General features: G+C 44.2%; 1 long non-coding RNA gene across 1 annotated transcript; it reads left to right on the top strand.

Annotated features, from left to right (window-relative positions):
- The first annotated feature begins 2,630 nt into the window (after positions 1-2,630).
- Positions 2,631-3,796, top strand: LOC120293111. Its single transcript, XR_005550779.1, has 3 exons — positions 2,631-2,683; positions 3,297-3,447; positions 3,563-3,796. It is a non-coding gene; the product is annotated as an uncharacterized LOC120293111 (long non-coding RNA).
- Positions 3,797-8,889: the final 5,093 nt, after the last annotated feature.

Raw genomic sequence — 8,889 nt, 5'->3', positions numbered from 1 at the left:
GTCGCCAAAGTCCGCGCCCTCCGCGACCCTCCACCTCCCACTCCTCTCCCGGTGGTTCAAGTCCCACCCTCCCCGCCCTGCGCGGTCGTCTCCGACTTCTTCCTCGGGTGGACCCATCGCTTCGCCCACGACCGCGGCGTCCCGCGAGTCGTCTTCTCGCTGTCCGGCGCGTTCGGGCTCTCCATCGCCTTCGCCCGTGGCGGGACCTCCTCCGACGAGGAGTCGACGGTCTCACCGCGCTGTTTCCCGAGCTCCCTGCTTTGCCCGATCTGCCGCCCCCCTTCGCGAAGCTCCGCTGCCTGTTGCTCCGCCCCGAGCCCCGTTGCCGACGTCCGCTGGTTCGCTCACCACCTCAGGCGCCACCGCCGCTGCGACCAGATGCCAAAAGCCGCCGTTCTGCCGTGATTCCGTCCTTAGCCCGTCCCGACGAGGCCCGCCTGCTCTCCAGGTCCCACTTTGTCTTCACCAGCCCCAAGCCCAAAGAGAAGGTACTATAGCTTGATTTGAGCGTTGTCGACATGTGTGAGATGATGTGGAAATTGATGGTTATAATGCTTTTCGCATGTTCGGAAGTGCGAATGTTTGTGAAGAAAGCTTGCATTTTGCTCATGATTTATTATGTTGATGTTAGAATTTTGATTAAAGTTTGCTGCTCAATTGGGGTGGCTGTGTGAAGAGGCTGATCTTTTTTGTGATTGCATGCTAGGAGATGAAAAAGAAGCAATTGGGTGAAGAATTGAGGGTGAAATCAGTAGTTACAATTAAACTTTAATTGCTTGGTGTCTCTATATAGTGTCTCCTGGCATATTAATTGTGAACTTGATTAGATTCTATTTAATGATATCTGTGATTGCTGAAGCCGATAAGACCAGATATGGGAGAATCTGTGAAGAAATTTAGCATTTTTTAATCATCTAGACTTGCTTTTCTAAGGTTAATTTTTATGCAAAACAGGTTCCAATATAAACAGGGTCAACCCTGTTCCTGGACCGGAAAAAACGGGGTGGGCGAGGGAACGGGGTCCAATGAAAACAGGGTAGGGAACGGGGTCCGAAAAGGAGAACCGGTTATAACAGGGTAGGGAACAGGGTCCAGGTCTAGACCCTACCCACCCTGGACCCGCTCACCCCTAAAAATTGGTACACAAACACAATACGATTGCAAGAACTTTAAAAATCAAACTAAACTTCAACAGATGGCACATCGTCAAACGGCTGAACAATCTCTTCAGGTTAGTTGAAAACTCGTGCGAGCACACCGTACAATGCCAAAGCAAATACGAGTAAGCACATATTGACAACAAGCCACATGGCTAGAGATAGGCTCGTCCAAAGAAGCAACTCAGCGCCGAGCGTCCCGAAAATGATATACAAATATTTGTATATCGGGTTTGGGCTCGTAGGCCCGGTCACTTGGATTAGTGTTATAAGATAGATAACTTCGCAGATGATGTACAACTGCAGAACTGTGTGGCTCGGTGCCTCAATGGGTTGCGAATTGAAATGCGTAATGGTGAGCAGCTTGAACGTAGTAAAGATAATATGAAATCTCTTGATGGAGCCAAAACTTTCATGTTATTGCTGATATGGTTGCTCATTGTCTTTGTAGGGAATCGAGAAAGAAAATGATGGAAAGAGATAGATTTCAAATAAGGAAGAAAGAAACATCGACTACTCAACTAGAGCTTTAAACAAAAATTTTAATAGTATATTCACATGAATGAGTTACGGACTTTTTGGGTGTCCCCGTATGATCGGCCATGTTATGGAGAAGGGAGCACGTGCAGAGACCAACGATTCGCAGATTGCTTCTCCAGCAGAAGCTCGTCCACCTCACTCGAAAGAATTTTGATCCGGAGCCTTTGTTTTGTGTACGGGAGTTTGTGAAGTGGAAGAAGGGCTTTGCCGATTGCATTTTTATAGAGGGAGAGAGAGGTGGCCCTGTTGCTGCTCCCCTCGTCATCGACGCAGACTTGACTTTTGCGGATTTTGGATTCGGATTCCATTTCGCACATGAACGGTATCGATCACTTCTAGGTGAAGAGTTTCTCGCTTTTGTCCTCACCTCAAATCAAATCGAAGCCTCAATGCTTGCTACAATGATCGTCCTTTTGCTGTCAAATCAAATCGAGACCGTTGATCTGATCAACGGTCTCGATTTGAGGACAACCAATACCCGTCCGGCTTTTCTTTAAGGGGATTGTGATCGAATTGAACCGGTCCGTCGGCTGATTAACCCTGTCTGCGCGCCTTCGTTCAGTTCACCCAGCCGACGGACATTGGCCGCCTCCGCACTGAAGCTCCGTCCCTCGAGTCTCTCTTTTTAGATAGCGCTGTCTCTCTCTACATTTGCACCGTAACCAGACTCACAGGGTTTTTCTTTTCGGAACTTGATGTTTGGTTAAACCAGGCATCCATTATGGAAGAGAATCAATGGAAGTAGGATTAGGAGCAATGAAGGAAGGAATAAAAGAACGGGAAGAAGGAGAAGAAAAAAGGGTAGTGGAAGTAGGAGAAGAAGTAGACGAGGAGGAGGAGGAGGGGGCGTGGTCGTCGAATTCGGAAATGGAGAGCGCGATGGAATGGTTGGAATGGAAAGATGGCGGAGAAACCGTGGACGGAGGAGCCTTCCTATAGGCAGAATTAAAAGTAATGAGAAAGCTGACCATGAAACTGTTGAGCAGGTAAAGTACATTTTTATCAAAGGATTAATAAGTTGTGTGTTGGGTGTTTCGGTAAAAAGTTTGCATTAAAATTCTCCATGCTGCAGTTGTAACAGCAGCCGCAACGAGGTCTCCTTATACTAACTGTTAACTGCTGCTTGGATGATCTCAAGACAATACGTGTCCGTTTTTAATGATCTATTAGAATTTTTGCCAATTTCTTCATTGGCCTCCCTCCTCTTGCTTTGCACCTCTATCCCCGTGTCTAATATTCTGTACTTGGATGAAGCTTGATGGAGTTAATTTTCAGAATTTTTTGTGCTTCATTGATATAAGAAAGTGAACTATAATAATTTTTAGTTAATCATCAAAAGTTTTGAAGTTGAAATGAACCCTCTTGCAAGCTTATTCTGTCTTTTTGCTAAATCATTATCATTTTGACTTAATAATAGCTGAGGAAACTCTTTGATGGGTGTATGCATTGGTTCATGCCCCCTCTTGCAATAATGGTGCAGAAGTAAGACTACTTCTAAAAGTTATTGCGGGTACAGTGCCCCACTCCTGCTCCTGTTTATACTGAAGCTGTGGAAACATCTCTGACTGTTCTTGTGGAATTGTTTATGTGGTTGTGCAGGCCATTGATCACAGGACTCAGATGGTTCTCTTCAAATTGCTCGACTGTCAAGTATTTAATGATATAAATGGTTGCATTTCCACTGGTCAAGAAGTATGCTGTTATCTATAGTCAGCAGTGCCCACTACTTCCGTATTTCTAGCAATCAATTGTTCATGGAAGTTCTCTACATCATTGTTATAATTTCGCAATTTTACATATGATCCTTCGTATTTTTGCTACTACTGCATAGTCTCTTGACCTTTTTGCCACTCTGACTTTTCTAGGCAAATGTCTATCTGCAACAAAATCTGACGGGCAAGAATTGGCAATTAAAGTCTACAAGACTTCAGTGCTGGTGTTTAAGTAAGTGTGATAGTTTTTAGTTGTTTGTGAGGCGCCTTCATGGGTGTTCGAAAGTGCAATACTGCATTTCGCTACAAGTTTGTGATATTTATTCTTTCTCGAATTGACGATTGATATACAGGTTCTGTTTGTTGTGATGGCAGTCACTGCTAGATTGTGGAGAATGTTGGCTTGTATTGTTTGATGGTTACTTCATCTTTTTCTCCTTATTTTAGGACCTACTGTCAGTTCTTTTTCTTTATTATTTGGCTGAAAGGAGCTATTTGTTTGCAATGTGATTTTACTTCAATACAAGAATATTGATTCTGTAGTGGTGTCTCATGCATAAAGTTTCACGGTAGGTTTTCCTTTTCTATTTCCTCTATTTGTTATTGTATGATTTTCTTCCATCGTGGAATGAGGCCATGGACACAGCTTCCTTTATGGAAAAGAGTTACAAATCTAAGATCTCAGGCCTGCTCTGTGCCAAGAAAAAGATTTGCAACGATATCTGCCTGTCCAATTTCCCTTCTTTCTTTCTTCTCGCTTTCCTCCAGTGTTATGGGTCCTCAATGCTTTTATCCACAGAAGTGATAACCTTTAATTCTTCTGGATCAGAGCCTATTTCATCGAGTTATTGAAGTTGAGTTGTTCTTCTGCCACCAAAGAGTCTCAATATTAGATGACTCTGAAATTGATATCATGAAAAGATACGGATGGTGGTGGTGGTCGGACTTCTAAGCCTTGGAGCATTCCGGTCATTTATCTACCTATATTTGGATGCCAAACCATACTGTAACTTACACCCACAAACATAAACCACTGGAAGAGAGCCGTGATGATTGACTTGCACTCAATTCTGCATCTCACCTGCTGGAAGTTCTCAAGTGAGCCCTTATCCGGATTTGTTGCCTTGACTCAACTCGTGTCGTGCAACTCACTATTGTCTTGACTGATTAGCACCGCACATTTAATCCTTTTGATACTCCATCTAAACTGGTTTTCACCATGAACTATAGCTCTTAGTTTCCTTAGGTCTATATAGATAGTAGTAGGTGTCTGATGCTATATTCACGCAAATTTCATACATATGGAACTATCATACTCCTCCTAGCAGGCACCATTAAGCTTGCGGCCGCCCCTTCTCCACGGCTTCAGGTTTTTCGGTGAGTTTCCCATTTATTTATTTTTTTTGTTCAGTCAGGTTGATTCCTCAAGGATACCAGCTCGGGAGGTCGGGACACCTGGAGTGCCATAACTTGGCACGCCGGGACACTTAAGTGCCATAACTTTAAAATGGTACACTTAAGTGCCATCATCGAGTAAAATGGGACACTTAAGTGCCAATCCGGCGAAAAACCGGCCAAAATGCAGACGTGGCATTTTCCGGCGACAAGCTTAGCGATGTGGCAATTTTTTTTTAAAAAAGCAGACGTGGAGGAGGAAAACGCGTCGCCCCATCCACTTTGTGCACTTGGCCAAACAAAACGACGTCGTTCGTTTATTTGGAATTTAACATTTTGTCGGTTCACAGTAGGTCTGACGTCCTCTCCATCCATCCATCGCCGTTCACAGCTCGCCGTTCGCAGGTGATCGCTCGCCGTCGTCGCTCGCCTTTGTCGGTCGCCGTCGTCGGTCGGCGTCGTCGGTCGCCGTCGTCGAGCGCCGTCATCGCTCGCCGTCGTCGATTTGCTCAGGTTTTTTCTCTTCTTCCTCTCCCCTGTGGTGAAATTAGGGCTTCGACTCGTTTATTAGGGCTCGGACTTCAAATTTGGGGGTCGGCTGGGAAAGGTCAGGCTTGATGTGAGATTTAATGGCTGAGATGTAGTGCTACAATCCTATTGGGGGGTTCAAATTGACAGTTTAGGAGCGGCATTGAAATATAGGCTCGGTGTAGGGCTCGAGGGGGGGGAAATTAGGGCTCAGTGTAGGGCTCGACGTCGCCTCATCCACTGTGATGTGTGATTCATTCAGGGTGTTGAATTGTGATGTGCGAAAGTAATTTGTAGTGGTCGGATGTGAAATGTGCGATGATTGGTGATTGTTAGGGTTCGAGTATTGGACTTTGCACATGTGAGAATCGAAGGTTGTGGGGATGGGGACTTCTGGATATTTGTTTAATAAATTGCATTGTTGAGGACCCATGCTGAGGAATCTCTCCATATTTTAAAGAAATGCGACGGCATAATCAAAGCAGTTGTCGGGTCCCATCTTAATTTTTATTTGTCCTTGTCCACGAGGCCTGTTGTTTTCAAGCTGCAGCTGTCGACGACCGCATCTTCCCTCTCTCTTCTTCTTTTCTTTTCTTTTCTTTAATAAAGAGTGTGGGGACCTCCACTTGCAATTGTCTGTTCTTTGTGAATGTGGTCCCAAAATAGTTAATTGTATATTTGTCCTCTTTTTGTTGCGAAATGGCGCATAAAGACTATGTTTCTTTGTCATCGTTTACTACGGTGGAGATTTTGTGATTGGGGAGGATGAGTGGGAGTATGAGGGGGAATGAGGGTACTATCTTTGTAGATATAAAGAAGGCATCTTATATTGGATTTGTTAGGGATATAGTGACATTTTTGCCTTGTAGAGTACAAAAGTTCTTGTCTTGTGTTTCAGGAAAGGCTTGAGAGATGGTTTGAGAGTTTTGGAAGATGATAATGGTTTTAGGGATGTCTTATATCATTATCTTCATGGCGAAGAGGCGAAAGTGTTTGTTGAAAACAATAGTGAGGACGAACATGATGACACGAGATACCACCGAAGTAGGAGAAGGAGGAGATGAAGTAGGTCATGATGGACGGGATGGGGAGGAGAGGGGCGCAGATCTTTGTTCACGGAGCGATTGTGACATGGGTGATGTCACCATCACCGAATTAGATTGGGAAGTAGCTGAATCCGGTGAGGGTGACGATGACGATGAAGGGTTGGCTGCTGAAGCTGAAAATTTGTTAATCTTAAGTGACGCCGACGATGAGGAGCTTACACAGTCAAGGAAAAAACAAAGGGACTTTTTGTCAGATAGATTTGCAACTTTGCATGTAGCTGTTCATCCAAACAGAGACGAAGGCCCTGCAGATGTTGGTGTTGCTGGCCAGGTCCAGGGAGACAGATTATGAAGAAAGCATCGACACCGCAACTTCCCGGGATGAAGTTGAAGAAGATCAACGAGTGCGTAGAAGGAAAAGTAAGTTTCCTTCCTATGATCCATCTGTTGCATCTCCTACTTTGTCGGTAGGTATGAAATTCCATGATGCGATACAATTTAGGGAAGCTATACTTGAGTTCTTCCATTGCTGCACAAAGAAATATTGATTTCATTAGAAATACCAAGAAATTTGTAAGAGCTAGGTGTTCGCAGCAAAAAACTGTCCATGGAAGATTTACGGTGCGTTTGTTAAGAAGAGTGGGTCTTTTCGGATTAGAGCCTACCAAGAGGAACACACTTGTTCCATTAATTTTCAAAACAAAGGGTAACAAGTTCATGGTTGTCCAAGCACTTCTTCGATCGATCAAGGTGATGCCCAACTTGAAACTTGCTAACTTTAGGATGCTTTGGTGAAGGAGCGTGTAGGCATCAATGTATCTAGGAATCGGTGCAAAAGAGCAAAGCAAAAGGTGATAAAGGTACTTATTGGTCGTATGCTAAGGAATATGGGCGAGGTGTGGGAGTATGCTTGGGAGTGTAGGCTGCAAAACCCTACAAGTAGAGTGTATGTAGAGGTGATTGAGAGACCACTTCCTGATCATGGGACCAAGTTCGATAAGTTCTATGTGTGCTTTGATGCATGCGAGACGAGGTTTTTTTTAGCTGGTTGTAGACGGATTATAGGATTGGACGGCTGTTTCTTGAAGGGCTTGTGCAAGGGAGAATTGTTGGCAGCGATTGGAAGAGATGCGAATAACCAAATGTTCCCACTAGCTTGGGCTATTGTAAAGATTGAGAACAAGGACAATTGGTCTTGGTTCTTGAAAAATCTGATGGCGACTTGGAGATAACAAACGGGGAAGGGTGGGCATTCACGAGTGACCAAACGAAGGTAATGCTTGCTTTTTGAAAAGTTTAGTCAATAGTTTGCTTTGCTTTGCTTTGTAATATGAACATGTAATTTGCTATAATATTTCTTACTTTGAATTATTGCGGGGATTGGTTAGCAGATGGCCGAGTTGTTGCCCCATGCTGAACATCGAATGTGTGCGCGGCACATATACGGAAATTGGGCAAAGAACTATAAAGGGGATAAGCTGCAATTGCAATTTTGGCAATTAGCAAAGAGTGCAAACATGGCTGACTTTAGAATAGCCAAAGAAGGATCTTCGAGTTGACAAAGGAAGGTTGTGCTACCCTATTTCAACTAGAACCGAAGCATTGGTGCGGGGCATTCTTGGTGAGGAGTTCAAGTGCGATAACGTCGACAACAACATTTGTGAAGTATTTAATTCGAAGATAATAGATGCCGAGATGCAAACCAGTCATCTCAATGCTTGAAGATATACGAGTTGCGGTTATGACTCGGCTGCAGAAACAAAGAGATGAGGCTGCAAAGTGGACAAGACAATATGGTCCTAGGATTGTGAAGAAATTGGATGACAACTTGGCTGCAAGTACGCATTGTCATCCCATTTGGAATGGAGATGACGGATATGAGATAATGAAGGGTGCGAGATAAGTATGTTGTCAATCTAGGAAGTAGGAAGTGTTCATGTAGATCATGGCAAGTAAGTGGAATTCCATGTGCACATGCCATATGTGCCATCCAGTTGAAGGGCGACAATATAGATGATTACATCGATGATTGGTACCATAAATCAAAGTATCTTGCTTCCTATCAGTTCATGATGCAGCCAATTAGAAGTAGCAAGTTTTGGGAGCCCACGGATCGTGAAGCACCTCTACCTTTGCCACTGAAGAAGACAATTGGAAGGACAAAACGAAGACGAAGAATGGCGGAGGGAGAGGTCTCGGGTCGGCAAAGAATGAGCGGGGAGGGTGCAAAGATCACGTGCTCTTATTGTCGCCTAACAGGCCACAATATTAAAGGTTGTCAATTGAGGAAGCAACAACGGTTGAGGCAAGGTGAAGGGCCTAGTGAAGAGACAGTTGGAGAAATGCACACAAGCGGGGCCAAGTGAGTATTTGTTCTTGGTCAACAAGTAGAACCCCGGTAAGTCATGAAATTTATTTTATGTTTATGTTGCTTTCTTGTCGTTTATCATAAAAATGTACATAATGATATCCTATTTGGCCTTGTATGTAATGTGTTTGTTAGGTCACAAG

This window comes from Eucalyptus grandis, chromosome 5 (assembly GCF_016545825.1).
Source record: "Eucalyptus grandis isolate ANBG69807.140 chromosome 5, ASM1654582v1, whole genome shotgun sequence".
In the NCBI taxonomy this organism is placed as follows: domain Eukaryota; kingdom Viridiplantae; phylum Streptophyta; class Magnoliopsida; order Myrtales; family Myrtaceae; genus Eucalyptus; species Eucalyptus grandis.
The sequence above is the reverse complement of the archived record's forward strand: the minus strand, read 5'-3'. Positions and strand labels throughout refer to the sequence as shown.